The 18,890-nt window shown below is 40.6% G+C and overlaps 1 non-coding gene across 1 annotated transcript; it reads left to right on the top strand.

The window, feature by feature from the left end:
• The first annotated feature begins 1,396 nt into the window (after window positions 1-1,396).
• LOC125825711 (small nucleolar RNA R71) lies at window positions 1,397-1,503 on the top strand. Its single transcript, XR_007442882.1, has one exon. It is a non-coding gene; the product is annotated as a small nucleolar RNA R71 (small nucleolar RNA).
• Window positions 1,504-18,890: the final 17,387 nt, after the last annotated feature.

The following is an 18,890-nucleotide window of genomic DNA, read 5'->3' as shown; positions in this document are numbered from 1 at the left end:
GCCTTGTAATAGATCTATATGCCAGTTGTAGAATGACAGTTGTTGGTTTTGGACTTCCTAACCCAAGTTTCTTGTATAAAGATAACGGTATGAGATTAATGCTAGAACCCAAATCACATAAACCCCGGGCATGGACACTTTGTCCAATTGTAATTTGCAGAGTGAAGCTACCCAGATCCTTCAGCTTCTTGGATAGTCTATATAAGATTCAAGAATTGTACTCCTCAGTAAGTGCTACTGTTTGACACTCTGTTAGTCTTCTCCTGTTTGCCACTATATCCTTCACATACTTGGCATACTTGGGAATTACCTGAAAAATATCAACCAAAGGCAGGTTAGGTGAACCTGTTTAAGGAGAGAGAGAAACTTATCGAAACATTAATCTTCGTTCTGCTTTCTGAAATTTTGTGGAAAAGAAGGAGGTGGTTTCACTTGAGGAACACTCTTCTCAACATTGGAGTTCTTTACTACCTCTTCTTGATTCTTTTCTCCACTCACTACCTCAGTATCTCTTCTCTTTGGAGCTAGCTCCTCTAGTTGTAGCCCACTTCTGGTGCTCACCACATTCAACTGCTTCGGGTTGGGCTCAGTGTCACCCGACAAACCTCCATATGGACACAAGTTGAGCGAATTAGCTACTTACGCAACTTGTTTTTCGAGACTGTGACATTTGGATGTTCCTCAAGTTCTCATCCTGCCTATCTATCCTTGCATTATATTTTGGATTCTCGGCACTGTTCTTACCGATTTTTGCTATCAACTTTTGGAAAAACTCCTCATTAGTCATACCCATTTTCTGCGCACTTGGTTCCCACCTTGGCTATTAGCTTGATATTGCTGCCCATTTATTTGTGCTCAGTATTAGTTAGCCCCTTGTGCTTGATTTTGGTTCTGGGTTTGATTTTCACCCCATGAGAAGTTATGATAGTTCATCCAACTAGAGTTGTAAGTATTACCATAACTCAGCATACCTCCACCTCCTTGCGCATTGCCCACATAGTTCACGGAGTCCGGATTTTCTTCACAATATTCAGTTGCATGTTCTCCACTACCACAGACTCCGCACCAAACAATAAATTGTTGTATAGTATTCACCGGTGCTTGTTGATTTAGTGCAATTTTCTTGAACTTCATGGTTATATTACGGTTTATTGCATCTAATTTTGCATTTATAGTGGTAGCTTGATCCACATCTAGAATTCCTGCAACCCTTTGTGTCGTTGTCCTTGGCATCTCTCTATTCCACTCGGGGTTTCCCTCTGAGAGTCTGTCTAGGAGGTAAAATAGCTCTTCATGGGTCATTGCTAAAGCTTGTCCACCTATTGCACTATCAAGAAGTACTCGTGCATTATAATCAAAACCATCAATGAAATTATGAGAAAGTACCTCATTTGCTTGGTAGTGATGTGGACAAGTGTTTAGCATTTGTTTAAATCGAGCCCATGCTTGATACATATCTTCTCCATTTTTATGCTTGAAGCTTAGTATTTCACTCCTCAACCTCACAGTTTTGCCTCATGGAAAGAATCGACTCAAAAACCTCTTTGCTAAATAATCCCATGTAGTGATGGAATTTGGTGGCTCTGTATCTAACCACTGCCTAGCTGCTCTCAATAATGAGAGTGGGAAAAAAGGCAACCTCACATAATCCGATGAGACCCTATTCGTAATATATGTATCTCTTATCTCCAGAAAGTTCCTTATATGAACTTGGGGATCCTCGTGAGGGAGACATGTGAATTGCCCCATGGAGTGGATGAGTTGCACCATATTTTGTTTCAGCTCAAATCTGCCACCCGTTGGTGGTTTCTGTATACTTGATGCCACAGTGGCTGTGAGTGGGACTGCCACATCACTGATTGGCCTTTCCGGTATAATTGGAGGTACCTCTTGTCCTTCGTTATTCATGTTTTCCACGTGCTCACCCTCAATATTTTCTGGGAGACCCATTCCCAATTCTTGTTGACGTCCTAGATTCGCCAGCTTTCTTCGTAGTCAAAAATCTCTTTCAGGTTTGTCGTTTGGGTCAACAAGATATCCTTTTCGAGCCAAGCTAAGATCAAGTTGTTAACACTTGAATAGTCTAATTGTAAACTTAAGAAAATTAAATGTAAATTAATTCCTAAGTCTCCGGCAGCTGCGCCAAAAACTTGTTGCTCCCAATTGCACACGCAAGTATACGTGGTTCGCACTAGTAATATAGTTCCTTTTAGAATGAGTTATCATACCCAAGGAACTTATGATCAATTTATATTCGCTAACTTAATTCCACAATTCGACAAGAGTAGCTTTAAAAGAGTGTGAATGTTGTTTACTCCTACTAAGACTAATTCAATAAATAAAGTAATGTGAACCACTTCAATGTGAGGTTTTAAACAAGTAAGAGACAATTCCAGGGATTCAGCATGCTTTGGATTTCATGTATCGTATCTTAAGTAATGAACTAATTTAGGTTATCAAGCCACTGATTTACAGTGTTGATTATATGATCATGCTCTCCCGACCTCTAATCGCCTACTCCAATTAGTTGTTTAACTACATCGTTGAGCGGGATAGGTAGTCCTAATTGGTGATCATTTATATTTCATAATGTTTTGTAACCAAGCTAGGTGTTCTTTCGGGAGTCACTCCTAAACACAAACCAACTCATTTTAATGGAAGATCAAGCTTTATATCTCCTTTTGTCTATCTACCTTAGAGTATCTCGAGTTTAAGAGTAGACAACAGATTTATCTCTATGATGGCCAGTCAAGAAATACTAAAAAAAGAACATTAAAGTAACTTAAAAATGATAACCATGAATTAATTCAAAACCATTGACACTTAACAATCATCTGTAGCTACATCCCAGAACAAGGGCGTTTAGCCAATCATAATATTCTAAAACCACAAAATAATATTATTCATGTGATTTTCAAAATAAAGAAAGAGTTAGAGAATTGAAACCTATTACAATATGTTAATCCTTGCTTTTGCACACCAAAAAGAAGTTGAACTCCTACAAAATAACCCTAGGGTCCTATTTATAGAGTTTAGCAAAATATTTCCAATTCTTGCCCAAGAACGAATCATAATTAAACCATTTTTGGCAAAAATATCGGTTAGGCCTTGGGGAAGTGCGCCAGAATCACACCTGGCAGGCTGCCAGTGTGCCAAAAAGAGGCGCCAGTCGATCTTAGACTAGCGCGTCGCGCCTCCAACACGCCAATGAGGCAGGGGCGCAGCGCCAAGCTCCTCCTTGGCGTCAGTTTGTCGCCCTTTTCTTTCTCTGCACTCCTTCTCAATTACTTCTTTTAAGATCCCTGGAAAATAGCTAGTCATGCATATTAGTATGCAATTATCGCAATCCTAAGTTAAAACGTGTAAATTAGATTAGTGAATGTCCTTAAACTCAAGTTAAAGATGGGTAATTCGTAATAATTCAGCATATAAACATGCCCAAGATCAAACTACAAGGGTCAAGTTACTTTTCTAAGATCGATCTCCGATTGGGTTATCACCAATTGAGGGTGAAGGAAGATGACATTCTGAAGACAGCTTTTCGAACTTGGTATGGTCATTATCAATTTTTTGTAATTTTATTTGGTTTGACTTATACTCTTGTCGTATTTATGGATTTGATAAATAGAGTGTTTAGAAAATACCTTGATATGTTTGTGATTGTGTTTATCAATGGCATCTTGATGTACTCAAGAAGTGATATCATCTGAGGATGGTGCTGCAAGTCCTCAAAGACCAACAACTCTTTGAAAAGTTTGGTAAATGCTAGTTTTGGTTAGAACATGTGGCTTTTATTAGTCACATTATTTTCGAAAAAGATATTGAGGTAGACCCTAAGAAAACGGATGCGGTTAAGAGTTGGCCTAGAACTCTATCCCTTGCAAATATTTGAAGTTTTTTGGGTTTGCCCAGTTACTATAGAAGATTTGTGGAAGGGTTTTCTTCAATTGCCTCTCCATTACCAGCATTGACCCAAAAGAAAGTACCGCTTCCCCGAGAAGAGAATCTACTTTCCTAAAATCCCTACTTTATTGCTCTTTAAGTTCGTATGGTTTGAAGCATGTGAGAAACTTTTCAAGAATTCAAAGATAGACTTACCTCAACTCCGGTGTTGACCTTACTAAAAGGATCTGATGGGTTTGTGGTTTATTGTGATGCTTCAACAATCTCTCTAGGTTGTGTCCTTCTGCAAATGGGAAAGTTATTGCTTACGTTTCACGGGAAATTAAGATTCATGAAAAGAACTAACCTACCCATGGTTTGGAACTAGTGGCAGTTATTTTTGCCTTAAAGATTTGGAGGCATTACTTATATGGTGTTCATGTTGATGTCTTTACCGACCACAAGAGTTTGCAATATGAGTTCAAGAAAAAGGATATAAATCTTCGCCAAAGGAGGTGGCTTGAGTTGTTAAAGGATTATGACATGAGTGTCCTCTACCACCCTGGCAAGGAGAATGTGGTTGTCATGCTCTTAGTCAGTTATCAATGGGTAGTGTTGCTCATATTGAGAAAGATAAAATGTAGTTGGTTCGAGATGTTCATAGAATGGCCCGATTAGGTGTTCAACTGGTTGACTGCACCAAAGGTGGTGTGATGGTTCATAAGGGTTTAGAGTCATCTTTTGTGTCTGATGTGAATGCCAAGCAAGGTCTTGATCCAATTTTGGTTGGATTGAAGGAAGCAATGCTTAAGAAGTTTGTTGAGGATTTCTCTTAAGGGGAAGATGGTGTGCTTCGGTATCAAAGTCGTTTGTGTGTTTCCAATGTTGATGATTTTAGCGAGCATATTTTATTAGAACCCCATAGCTCTCGATATTCCATTCACCTGGGAGCCACCAAGATGTATCGTGACTTGCGGGAGGTTTATTAGTAAAACAGGATGAAGAAGGATATTGCGGAATTCGTGGCTAAGTGTCCTAATTGTCAACAAGTAAAAGTTGAGCATCAAAATTCTGGAGGTTTATCCCAAAACATTAGCATTCCTACTTCGAAGTGTGAAGTTTTAATATGGAATTTATTGTCAGTTTATAAAGCACCGAGTGGCAACATGACTCAATTTGGGTTATTGCGGATTGTATGACGAAGTCATCTCAGTTCATTCCCATCAAGGTGTCTTATTCAGCGAAGGACTATGTTAAGTTATACTTGAGGGAAATAGTGAGGTTGAATGCATGGAGTGCCCTTATCCATTATCTTTGATCATGGTACCCAATTTACTTCTCATTTTGGAAGTCTTTCCAAAAGGGACTTGGTACTTGTGTTAATCTTAGTATGGTCTTTCACCCTCAAATAGATGAGCAAGCGGATTGTACTATCCAAACTTTAAAAGATATGTTGACAGCTTGTGTGACTGACTTCAAGGGAAATTGGGATGCTTATTTGCCTTTGATTGAGTTTGCTTACAATAATAACTATCATTACAGCATTGGTATGGCTCTATTGGTAAGAGGTGTAGATCTCCTACATGATGGTTTGAATTTTGTGAGGTTTCCTTGATAGTTCCCGACTTAGTACATATGGAGAAAGTTTGGCTAGTAATAGAAGGGTTGAAAACAGCTCAAAGTTGACAAAAGTCCTATGTCGATGTTAGGATGAGAGACTTTGAGTTTGATGTTGATGATTAGGTCTACTCAAAAATCTCACCCATGAAGGGTGTGATAAGGTTTGGAAAGAATGGGAAGTTTATTCCCCGTTATGTTGCCCATATTAGATTTTGAGGCGTATTGGTAAAGTTGCTTATGAGCTTGATTTACCTAATGATTTAGCATCGGTACATCCAGTCTTCTATGTCTCCTTATTTAAGAAATGTATTGGAGATCCGACATCTATTTTCCCCTTGGAAGTTTTGGGAGTTAAAGAGAATCTTTCTTATAAAGAGGTTCCAATTGAGATTTTGGATCGGCAAGTTAAGAAGATGAAAAATAAGGAAGTTGCATCCGTGAAAGTCTTATGGAGGAATCAATGAGTTGAGGGTGCTACTCGGGAGGCCAAGGCCGATATGATGTCCTGTTATCCCAATATCATTCCCTCCGACCCTACCCTAGCTTGAGGTATTTAGTTCCTCATGCCATCCTTATGTCTTAGTCATTCTCCTGATTCCTCATGCATGCATTCTCAAGGAAAACTTGACTTTTAACAAAATGAGCTCACTTGATTGATTTATCCATATTTATTTTCATTTGAGTATGAGTTGCATATAGGCTTTATGAAATGATGTTTTGGATAAGCTTTAGCTTGGAGTCGATTTTTCCTCCTCTGCTATGTGCATTTATGTGATTGCATTCATGTTGGTCGGTTAGATTTTCTTCCTACCCTCCTTTGATGTCTTGAGCTCTATTCGAGGACGAATGTTCCCAAGGGGGAGATATTGTAACACCTCAGATTGGGAAAGAAGAAAAATGCATTTTTTGGGCTGGTGTATGTGTCTACGCGTCCCATCTACAGACCTTAGATGCTTCTATGGGCCATAGATGGCAACCGTAGGAAGTAGGAAAATAAGTTTTTCAAAACAAGTTCCAAAACCCTATTTACGGTTCACCGAGAAGGCCCGTCATTCCATGTACGAGTCGTAGATAGGTCTCATAGTTGACCCGAGACTTAATGAAATTTTAAAGATTAAAGTTGGTTTCTACGGTTGGCATGTACAGTCCATAGGAAGACATATGGGCCATACGTGGGATCAATCAAAAATTTGTCCAATTAAGAGTCTCTGATCATTTTCTACGGTTGACCAGTATGGTCCGTAGTCCATAGGTCCAACCGTAGATGGGGGTCAACAATTCTTTTAAAGGGCTTTATAGACTTTTCCCTAATCGATTAATGCCTAATCTAGGTCGTTTTGATCCTAATCCTAAGCCCTATATAAGTCTTCGAAGCCTAAAAACTACCCATTTTAAATCACTTTTCTAAAATTCCTAAATCCCCTCCAAGATCACCCCTAAATTGCTCTCAAGAACTAAGGAAGGAGAAAGTTGGGATTTGGCTTGAAGAGCTCCAATTCAACATTGATTGTGGGAATTAATTTCTAAGGTATGAGATTATTCACCTATGGAGTCCTTTCATACAAAGGGTTCCTAAATTCTCCAGTTTTTACAAGTTAGATTCTCGCACCAAAGTTAGGGTTTTACTCAATCTTCACGGGTTCTTTTCAATTATTATCCGAGTAATTGTTTTCTATCCTTTTATGCATGAATTCTAGTAATTACATGTTTTTAAGTTGAATTCACATGAACCCATGCATGATCCATGATACCTAAACTATGATCATATAATGAAGTTTATGAACTATGAAAGATGAATTTATGAAGATATGCATGTTTCTATTTGAAATTGATATAAATGATTTAAGGTTGCTTTGAGAGTAAAGAATCGATGTTGTTGTTTTTGTTGCGAAAGTATTTCTCATATACTACTCAAAACATGATTGTGGAAGGGTTTTCTCACAAAAAGGATTCGTAAGGTTGAAAGGTTTTCCCATAGTTGAATCAACATTAAGGAGCTATTCTAAATGAACTATAGCTTGGGTTGGCTACTTAATTGTGTATTTCCATAGATAATAAGATGAATATGATTAGTGACTATTATGTGGGATTTATGCTTATCACCGAGTGGACTAGCAGCGATTACTCATGTCCCATAACTATGTGCCACAATAGGTTTGTCTCAGATAGACATTAGCTAGTGGATCAACTTTAGCTCAAGTTTATGGTTCTTACCTTGCCAAGTAAGGATATCTCTTTTCGGTATGGGATAGACACCGGATTCCATGTTATAGCTAACATGGTCTATCTCGTTTAATGGTAAACTCCCCACAATAATGAACTAAGGTTACTTTCTAAAGTATCTCACAAGTGTTTTTATAAGATGTTTAGCCTGCATTGACCATGATTATGACTTATGTTTTCAAACATGTTAATTTATTGTTTAGCTTGGTCATTGCATGTCATATTAAGTCTTCTTAGCATGATTACATAACTCGTATTCATTACTATCATACTTGGTACATTCCATGTACTAACACATACTTGTGCTTATAATGTTTCACTGATGTAGGGTCTGACGCTCCTATTACCCCTACTCGTGGCTTGTTGACCCTTTTGAGATTTTGAAGATTAGTGAGACCTCGTGATTCGAGGGCCAAGATTATTTTATTTCATTTCCATTTTGGACTTTGTATGTGATGTATAGGTTACATCCCAATCACTTCCCTTATGATTTAATAGATGGCTTTATGGCTTATGTTTAGACTTCCACTTTTGTTCAAACTTGTTTGTATGAAATAATATGTAACACCCCGGATCCGAAAGAGGGTAAGATAACATTTTTCAGAAGCTACAAGAGCCAACCAACGGAGGCCACCTACGGCCCGTGGATGGGACCACGGACCGTAGGTGTGGTCCATGGATTGCACCCCAAAAAGGGGTTCAAAAGGTTGGACCCACAGCCTGAACCAATGGACCGTTGGTGGGACCACGGTCCGTGGCCAAGGGCTCATGGTCCAAAGCCCAAAAATTAAGCATGTATTGATAGAATTGCACGAATTTATGATGAAATACATATCTAACCCATGTTTTTGAAATGTTGATGATTGAAAGTGGGTTGTGAACCTTGGAAGGTAAATTATGGAATTATGCATGTTCTTATGAAATCTGTGCAAATGTTTTAAGGATGCTTTGAGTGTAATGTATCAATGATGATGTTGTTGTTGTGTTGAAAGGAATTCCCATATACACATGAAAGCATGATTGTGAAAGGTTTTCTCACATAGTAAGGATTCTAAGGTTGAAAGGTCTTCTCACCTAATTGAATTAATGATTAAGAGCTATACTAATGAAACCTAGCATGGATTGGTTACTAAATGGTACATTTCCTTGGATAATGACTTAGCTTGGACTGGCAAGATGACGTGCCCTTCCATGGATAATAAGTACATGTAAAAAATGACTAGTCCGTGGGATTTTTTCTTAGCACCGAGAGGATATTAAGATGAAGGTTCTCCCATTAGTAGAGGCCGAGTTTCTATAAGTAATCTACTTATCCCTTACCTATGTGCCCTCATAGGATAATTGTCCAGATATATATTAACTAGTGGATCCACTTAAGCTAGAAGTTCATGGTCCTTACCTTGGCAAGTAGGACAACCCTTTTCGATGTGGGATACACTGGGGGATCATGTTATAGCTCACATGGTCTCTATGTCGGTTAAGGCTACTTCCCACAATAATAATGAACTAAGGTTACTTCAAGAAGTATCACATATGTGTTCAAAGGTTTTAATGATGTTATCTTGCATTAACCATGTTTTATGAATTATGTTTTCTAACCCTCTTATATCATGATTTAGCTTGGTCAATTCCATGTCATGAAATGTCCTATTTTAGCATGATTTAAATGTTTTATGCATAGTTATCATACTTGGTACATTGTTCTATACTAACGCATACTTTTGCCTACATTTCCCCAAATGTAGGGTCTGACAGTCAGGTTTCTCAATTTCGTGGCTAGTGGTTGATTTCGAGGTTTTCGAGCGTTGGTGAGTCCTCATGCTTCGAAGACGGACTTTCATTATTCTTAGTTCTTTCTTATATTTTAGTTTTGCACATAATGTATGGGCAAGGCCTAATTTCATTCTATTGTACTAAATGACTAATGAGACAAGTGTTTTAGACTTCCGTTTTCCTTTTATAAAACTATTGAACTTGAAATGTTGTCCTTACTTATTTTGTTATATTTCTCATGTTATGAATTCTAAGTGGCTTGTATGGGGTCTCTGGGGTCCTATACGCCATGTTACATCTAGGGTGTACCCCTGGGTCGTGACAAACTTGGTAATCAGAGCACAAGGTTTAGAATGGTCCTAGGATGTCTCATAAGCCACGTTAAGTAGAGTTTTGTTCATGAGTGTGAAACGCGCCACATTTATGAATGAGAGGCTACATGATGTTTAGGAAACTCCACTTCTTTCATTACTCTAAAGTCATGCGATAGAGTTTAACTCTATAAGGTCTCTCTCATAATCCTTATCTGCTCTACAGGATATGACTACTCGAAGATCTTATGCTAGAAGGAATGTGAGGGAGAATGTGGAACAAGAAGCTCCTCCCCAAGCTCCTCAAGTTCCGGTCAATCCTTTCGCCAAGCAAGTGACTAATACAATGTTTAGGGCTTCTTTTCAAGCGTTGGCTCAAGTTGTGATGGCCCTAGCCAATAGGGAGATTGCGGTTCCCATGAACCCAAATATGGGTAAGGCAGCTTCTAGAGTGAGGGACTTCACTAGGATGAATCCTCTGAAGTTTCATGGTTCTAAGGATTAGGAAGATCCTCAAGAATTCATTGATGAGGTTTATAAGGTCTTGATGATCATGGGAGTGCCGCCGGTGGAAAAGGCGGAGTTTGCCACTTATCAACTAAAAGGTTTTGTTCCAACTTGGTTCAACCAATGGATAGAAAAGCGGCTGTAAAATGCGGGTCCTCTTGACTGGGAGAGGTTTACGGCTGCTTTTCTTGGTAGGTTCTGTCCCCTTGAGATGAGGGAAGCAAAGGTACTTGAGTTTATTGATATACCGTGAGTTTACGGTATTTTTAATACATTTCACTTAAGAGTTGTGTGTGTCTAGGGTCATTTTGTATTGGTATCTATGTGATTGAGCTGAGTTGCAGCCTCCTAGGGTTAATATTGAGAATGCTAAAAATCAAGGTGGAAATCTATTGGGAGATGCATTGATGGTGCAGAATCCACCATAACCTAGGTTGCATGATAACTATAGGGTCGACTTCAATGCCACTGAATCTGAAGGACATATTTTTCTACCTCTTCTACCTACAGGGCATACATTCGTGGTGACGAGTAGTCTGATGCAGATGCTTACAGCAAGGGGTTCATTCTCTGGTATGGCATCAGATGATCCACATGGGCACATGGCCAAGTTGAGTAGTGTTTGCAAGAGTTTCGTGGGTCGACCGAATTTAGACATGGATGTTATTGGGTTGAGAGTTTTCCCTCTATCATTGACCGGAGATGATGATGTATGGTTTACTGAGCTTCCTTATAACTCCATTCACACATGGGATCAATTGTATAAAGTGTTCATGGCAAAATACTTTCCAGTGTCAAAGAAGCAGAACCATAAAGATAAACTCAACAACTTTGTAGCACTGCCTAGAGAGTCTGTGAGTAGTTCGTGGGACAGGTTCACTGCTTTCATAAGAAGTGTTCCAAACCACTATATTGTTGATGAGTCACTGAAGGAGTATTTCTCCACAGGCCAAGATGACAATGGGAAGGTTGTGCTTGATACTATCACAGGAGGATCATATGGTGAGTGCACTTTTGAGGAGATCGCTGAGAAATTGGAGAAGATTTCTTGAAACAATAAAGCTTGGAGCACTCAAGAGTCAGACATTGGAAGAAGCACTTTTTTCAGTTCAATCTGCACCTAGTCAATCTACAGATGACATTCGTGAAGAGGTTGCTCAGATGAGGAAAAAACTTGGGTTGGTGTTAAAGCATGTGAGCGGAGGTACCGAAAAGATAAATGCTGGGAATTATTTGACTAAAAATGCACCACTGTGAGGATTGCTACTATGAAGAGGATACTTATGCAGTGAATGATCAGACAGGGAGTTTTCGAGACAACACCCAAGGTTCCAATTTGGATAATTGGCACCAAGGTCAAGGAAACCAAGGTTGGAACTATGAAAACTACAATCAAGAGGGTCATTATGTCTAGGATGGGAACTACAATTGCGACAACAACTACAACTGGAACAACTATGACAACAGAAACGATAGGGGTGAGCCATATATTCCTCCTCAAAATCAGGAATCTGGTAATAGGGAAGCTAGGGGTAGTATGTCATGTATTGAGGATATGATGCAGAAGATGATAAAGAGATTTGATTCGACTGATGAGAATGTGAAGGAGATGCAAAATGACTTGTCTGGAATCGGTCAAAAATGTGATGCCCATGCAGTGTCGATCAAGTAGCTTGAGAAGCAGATGAATCATTTGTCAACTACAGTCAATCCACGATAGCCCGGAACACTTCCTAGCAACACCATCCAAAATCCGAAGAATGATGGGCATTGTATGGCAGTCACTACTCGGGGGGTAAGCAGACCATTAATCCACCCATGCCGTCTGAGGTTGAAGTTGAGGTTACTAAAAATGATGATGAGATCGAGGTTACTGGAGAGTCCAAGAATGCGACAGAGAATGAAGTGGAGATGACCCAGAAAGTTGCCCTATGCCTAAACCTCCACCTCCCTTCCCATAAAGGTTAGTGAAGAAGACTGAAGAAGGAAAATATCGCAGGTTTATTAGTATGTTGAAGCAGTTTTACATCAATGTTCTGTTGATAGAAGCTTTGGAGCAAATGCCTGGGTATGCGAAGTTTATGAAAGATTTAGTGACAAAGAAAAGGGTTGTGAGTTTTAAAGATGATGATACGTTGCAATATTGTAGTGCTATTGCTACAAGGTCCCTTGTGCAGAAGAAGGAGGATCCTGGGGCTTTCACTATTCCGTGTACCATCGGGTTGTTGCATTTTGCTAAGGCACTATGTGATTTGGGTGCTAGCATTAATCTAATACCATTGTCTATTTACAAGAAGTTGGGTTTAGGAGATCCAAAACCGACTGTGATGTGATTACTCATGGCCGATAGAACTGTGAAGAGGCCCATTAGTGTGCTCCATGATGTACTAGTGAAAGTGGAGTCTTTTATCTTTTCGGTGGATTTTGTGATACTTGATTGTGAGGTTGATTTTAAGGTTCCCATCATTCTCGGGAGATCATTCTTTGCCACTGGGCATGTCTTGGTCGATATGGGGAATGGGCAGATGAAGTTGCGATTGAATAATGAAGAGGTAACTTTCAATATTTGCAGATCCATGAATCAGAGTAGTGAGCTCAAGTCTGTATCGGTGGTGAATCATATTATAGATAGTGGTTCTGAGGTGCCTATTTAAGAGAGGTTGGGTGTTGATGCACTAGCAGCGGTAATGATGAACTTTGAGAGTGATGGTATTAAAGACTATGATGAATTGGTCGATGCACTTGATAGGTTTGAATTTCGTTCAAAACCAAAGAGATCGGAGTTAGACATGATGAATCGTGACTCTCCACCTGCAAGACCGTCTATTGAGGAGGCTCCTAAATTGGAGCTTAAGCCTCTACCATCACATTTGAGGTATGTATTCTTGGGGATAAATGGTATTTTACCGGTCATCATTGCGGCAGATTTGAATGTGACACAAGTGGAGGCATTGGTTTCCGTGTTGAAGAGGTTCAAGCGGGCTATTGGGTGGACTATTGCGGATATTATTGGGATTCCTCCTGGAATTTGTTCTCATAAAATCCAACTCATGCTAGAGCACAAGCCTAGTATTGAGCACCAAAGAAGACTAAATCTTCATATGCAAGAGGTAGTGAAAAAGGAAATCATCAAGTGGTTGGATATCAGAGTTATTTATACCATTATAGATAGTAGTTGGGTTTGTCCAGTTCAGTGTGTGCCCAAGAAAGGTGGGATGGCTATGGTTTCGAATGCAAAGAACGAGCTTGTTGCGATGCGGCTCGTGACTGGATGGAGTGTTTGCATGGACTACCAGAAATTAAATGCTTGGACATAGAAGGACCACTTTCCTATGTCGTTCATGGATCAGATGTTGGACCGACTTGCGGGTAACGGTTGGTATTGTTTCCTTGATGGTTATTCGGGCTACAATCATATTTCTATAGCTCCGGAAGACCAAGAGAAGACCACCTTCACTTGCCCTTATGGGACTTTCACCTTCAAACGGATGCCATTTAGGTTATGTAATGCTCCAGCGACCTTCTAGCGTTGTATGATGTCGATATTCTCTTATATGGTGGAGGACACTATTGAGGTATTTATAGATGATTTATCTGTGGTAGGTGACTCTTTTGATCGTTGTCTGGATCATTTGGCCGAGCTGCTTAAACGGTGTGAAGAGTGCAATCTTGTGCTCAATTGGGAGAAGTGTCACTTCATGGTGAAAGAAGGGATAGTTCTGGGTCATAGGATCTCTGAGGAGGGTATTGAGGTTGATACAGCAATAGTTGAGGTCATAGAAAAGCTTCCACCACCTATCGATGTTAAAGGTGTTAGAAGTTTTCTTGGGTATGCAGGTTTCTATAGGAGGTTCATCAAGGATTTCTCCAAAATTGCACACCCTTTGTGCAAATTGCTCGAAAAGAAGTGTAGGTTTGAGTTTGATGATGCTTGTCCGAGAGCATTTAGAAAGTTGAAAGAAAAGATAGTTTCCGCACCTATCATTATTTCATCGGATTGGGGGCAACCGTTTGAAGTGAAGTGTGATGCGAGTGGAGTGGCGCTTGGTGTGGTATTGGGACAGAGGCAAGAGAAGATTCTTCATCCTATTTACTATGCTAGCAAAGAACTAAATGTGGCTCAAAAAAACTATAGTGACTGAACAGGAGCTGCCTGCAGTGGTTTTCGCATTCGAGAAATTTCGATCCTACTTGTTTGGTACTAAGGTCATTGTCCATACTGACCATTCTGCATTGAGGTATTTGATGGCTAAGATGGATGCAAAATCGAGGTTGATTAGATGGGTGTTGTTGCTGCAAGAGTTTGACTTTGTGGTGAAAGATAGAAAGGGACAGAAAATCAGGTTGCCGATCACTTGTCCAGATTGGAGGAAGAAGTTATGCTCAAGCTTGGTGATAGGTCTGAAATTAATGATGCTTTTCCAGATGAACATGTATTGGCTGCTTCTCATGATCTGATTCCTTGGTTTGTAGACTTTGCTAACTATTTGGCAAGTGATCTGGTGCATCGGATTGTCTTTTACCCAAAAGAAAAAGTTTATGCATGATGTGAAGAAGTTCTTTTGAGATGAGACTTACTTGTATCGTAGTTGTGCTGATGGGATTATGCGTCGTTGTGTGCCTGAGGTCGAGATGTTGAGTATATTAGAGGCGTGCCATTCATCGCCTGTTAGTGGGCACCATAGTGGTATTCAGACTGCGCATAAGATTTTGCAATGTGGGTACTACTGGCCCACCATCCTCCAAGAAGCTCATGATTACACCAAGTCTTGTGACCTTTACCAAAGAGAAGGAGGAATTTCAAAGAGGCAAGAGTTTTCTATGAATCCTATATTGGTGATAGAGTTATTTGATGTATGGGGCATTGATTTTATAGGTCCATTTGTGAGTTCATATGGGATGAAGTATATTCTCGTTGCAGTTGATTATGTGTCGAAGTGGGTGGAAGCAATTGCGCTTCCCAACAATGAAGGTAAAAGTGTCACCGCATTCTTGAAAAAGAATATCTTCTCCAGATTTAGTACACCTAGGGCGATTATCAGCGATGGAGGTTCCCACTTCTGTAATAAGTTGTTCAAGGCGCTACTTGAGAAATATGGCATCCGCCACAATGTAGCCACTCCTTACCATCTGCAGTCTAGTGGGTAAGTTGAAGTGTCCAACAGAGAGATCAAGCAGATTTTGGAGAAGATTGTGAATGCTAATAGAACCGATTGGTCAAGGAGGCTTGATGATGCTCTATGGGCCTATCGCACCGCATTCAAGATTCCCATAGGTATGTCCCCCTACAAACTTGTATAAAGGAAGTCTTGCCATTTGCCGGTAGAGCTAGAGCACAAGGCTATGTGAGCGCTAAAGATGCTAAATTTGGATTGGGACACCGCATTGAATCAGAGAATGAGTGACTAGAATATGTTTGCTGAGTTTCACCTAAGAGCTTATGAAAGCTCAACTTTGTAGAATGAGAAGATGAAGAAGTATCATGATCAAAGGATTGAAAAGCAAGAATTTGTGTGGGTGATCTTGTGCTTCTATTCAACTCTAGGTTGCGCTTGTTTTCGGGCAAGCTCAAGTCCAAGTGGACCAGGCCATTCTTGGTCATGCAAATGCTCCCACATGGAGAGGTCGAGCTCGAAAATAGTGAGGGAACAAGGTTCAAGGTAATCGGGCAAACGATCAAGGTCATTCTGGCAAATGCAGAAAGTGTCCAAGAAGTTGTTGAGGCCTACTACCTTGATGAAGTCTGAGTAATCAAGAGGCATGCGTCATGACGCGACGTTAAATCAAGCATTGTTTGGGAGGCAACCCAAGATATACAATCTAGCCAGCTATAGATTGTTCTTTTCGATTTAGTAGTTTTCTTTGTTTATTTTCATTTTTGTACTCCTTTAGATAGGTGCTTTGTTTTTGTTTTAGTGTTGGCTAGATATAACATAGGGCCAGTGTCTAAAAAGTGTCCAGAAAATGTAAAAAGAAAGCCCTAATGGTTGCTACTTGTGCAGGGTCGAAAAGCAAAATCTGCAGAAAATGTCTTGTGCAGAGGTCTACGGAGACCATTGACGGTCCGTAGGTCAAACTACGGACCGTGAATGGTAGTCGTACAGCCCAGGTAAGATCCCTATTTTTTCTAAGTGAGAATGTGTCCTACGGACCCCATCTACGATCAGTAGGTCGACCCACAGACCGTAGACGGGGTCTCGTGGGTCTAAACCCTAGTTTCTGCCTGACTCGACCATAACCCTTTTTATAAAACCCCTCATTTTTTAAAAACACCCCCTATTACCAAAATCCCCCCCCCCAACCATTTCTAAAACGTCTCCCCTCCTAAAATCCCCTATATTACTCCCATATCCCATAAATCACTCCACTTCCATTTCCCCATAATCCCAATTCACTTTCCTCTCTCCCAAATTCCCTCATTCCCCATTTTCCAGAGTTTCAGGTGTCCGAGTTCGGCGAAATGAATAGTAAGAGGTTGTTGGAAGTCTAAAGTCATCACACCATCACCCACTTTCTTTTCTTGTAAGGTAATTGGCCTCCCCTTCACTTTTAATTCCGATTCGTTGTCGTTATTGAAAGTAAGGAAGTGGATCTTGACCTTGGGTGTGATATTGTATGTGTTCCTCATGAATTATATGTTAGAAACACCCATGGGACGATAGATAGTGATTGTGTAGTTTTAGTAATTAAATAACTTGATGAAAATTTGGTCTAAATGAAAGTTTCGACCTAGGGTTCCTAGTTTTGTATGCAATACATGTTGAAAAATAAGTAATTGGAGCCCTAGGGATGACAAACTATCATAAATTGTGTTGAAATGCATCAATAGACTTAGGATGAGTAATTGAAATTGTCGAAAATTAGTTTAAACATGAGGCATGTCGGATACCTGGCACAGACTTGATCTACGAGACCTCATCTACAAAACATAGGTCAATCTACAGACCGTAGATCAGGTCTGTGGGTCTTTACACAACCAATAAATGATAAGTTTGGAACCACGGAAGTGGACTACGGTCTGTAGCTCTATCTACGGACCGTTCTGCACATTCGTGGTTCACATCAAAAACCCCTCTTTCGGGTACTCAGATCTACTAAGGGGACCTACGGACCGTGGATCTATCCACGGACCGTAGGAACCCACCGTGGATTGGCAGTTCAGCTATTGCCCAGATTGTTTTTCAGTTTTTGTTTTAGTTCTTTCTTTGTTCTAAAAAAATTTCGAGTGTATCTTTGGTCTATTTTTGTACTAACTACACCTCTGCAAGTACCATGGCTCCTAATAAAGCACCAACTTGGGCACCAAAGGTAAAATCCTAATCTGTGGCGCCGACTTTACGGCTAATTGATGAAGATACTGATGCGGAGAAGGATCCCGCCTATGTCCCACCTACTATGAGTACATCCCCTACTGCACCTCATACCACCCGAAATCAATCTCGATAGGTGGACACCGACGTAGTCACGGCCTCCCAGTCTAATGAGGAGGATACACTAATTGGGTCACCAGCTAGTTCTACCTCCGGCTCTGAGGCTGGCTCTGCTTTCGATTCTAAGTCCGCATCTGCTTACAGGTTTGTTTCTAGCTCCGCAACAAGCCCAAGTTCACATGATAGGGCTACCTCGTCTGATAAGGCTACTATTTTGGGGGTAGTTCCAGTGCCACCAAACACCGACCCTACTCCAGTTGTTGAGAAGCCTAATAGATGGTGCATTGAGGGTCAGTGGCAAATCTACAGGTATGAAAAGATGTTAAACGAGAAAAAGAAAGATGGCCCGGCTTATCATAGAGGAGCGTAGAGTTCTCATGAGGAGCCTACACAAAATACCTGACATTCACCGTCTCTTTCAGCAACAAAGATACGAGTGGATGGCCCAAGAATCAAAGACATATAGTGAGGAGATTGTGAGGGAGTTCTATGTTTCTTACACAGCCATGCTCCGAGGCTCTATTCACAAAAATGTCAAGCCCAGAGCCCAGCCACCACTGAAGGCTACACTAGTTCGTGGGTTTTTGGTGGACATATCGCGTATCACTATCAGTCGATTTCTCTACGATTCGGGCACCACTTGGGCACTAAACTCCGCAGAATTTGACTACTGGTGGGACATTGTGAGAAGTGGAGTGTTCCAGCAAAATGCAGAGCAGAGGGAGGCCATATTACTTTGGCTGGCCAGGTACATAGCTGTGGACGAACAGCGCGAAATGGGTCAGCACACCGCGCTTGGGTATTCGGAAGGCCACCCTAAATTTGGTAGCCAAGTTCTTCTAGCTTTTGGTAAGAAACAGGGTATCGCCCACTAAGGCCGATAATGCGCTTAGAGTGGTGATGGTTGCGGCTTTGGTAGATGGGTTCGAGATCGACTGTACTCGTATGCTATTGGCAGAGATCCATGAGAGGACGTTCAAAACTACCATTACTTTACCCTTCCCATGTATGATCTTCCAGTTGTGTAGGGATTCTGGGGTGCCTATCTGGCATTGCGACAAATTGGTACGGGCAATCGGAACCCTTGACATCGGCCTTATTCAGGATGGGGCCAACGTAGCTGCCCCACGACATGGTCCACAGA

The sequence above is a fragment of the Solanum verrucosum genome, unplaced genomic scaffold (genome assembly GCF_900185275.1).
Source record: "Solanum verrucosum unplaced genomic scaffold, falcon-dt-bn FXZP01000071.1, whole genome shotgun sequence".
NCBI classification, from domain to species: domain Eukaryota; kingdom Viridiplantae; phylum Streptophyta; class Magnoliopsida; order Solanales; family Solanaceae; genus Solanum; species Solanum verrucosum.
This window is presented reverse-complemented; position numbering and strand designations above follow the sequence as displayed.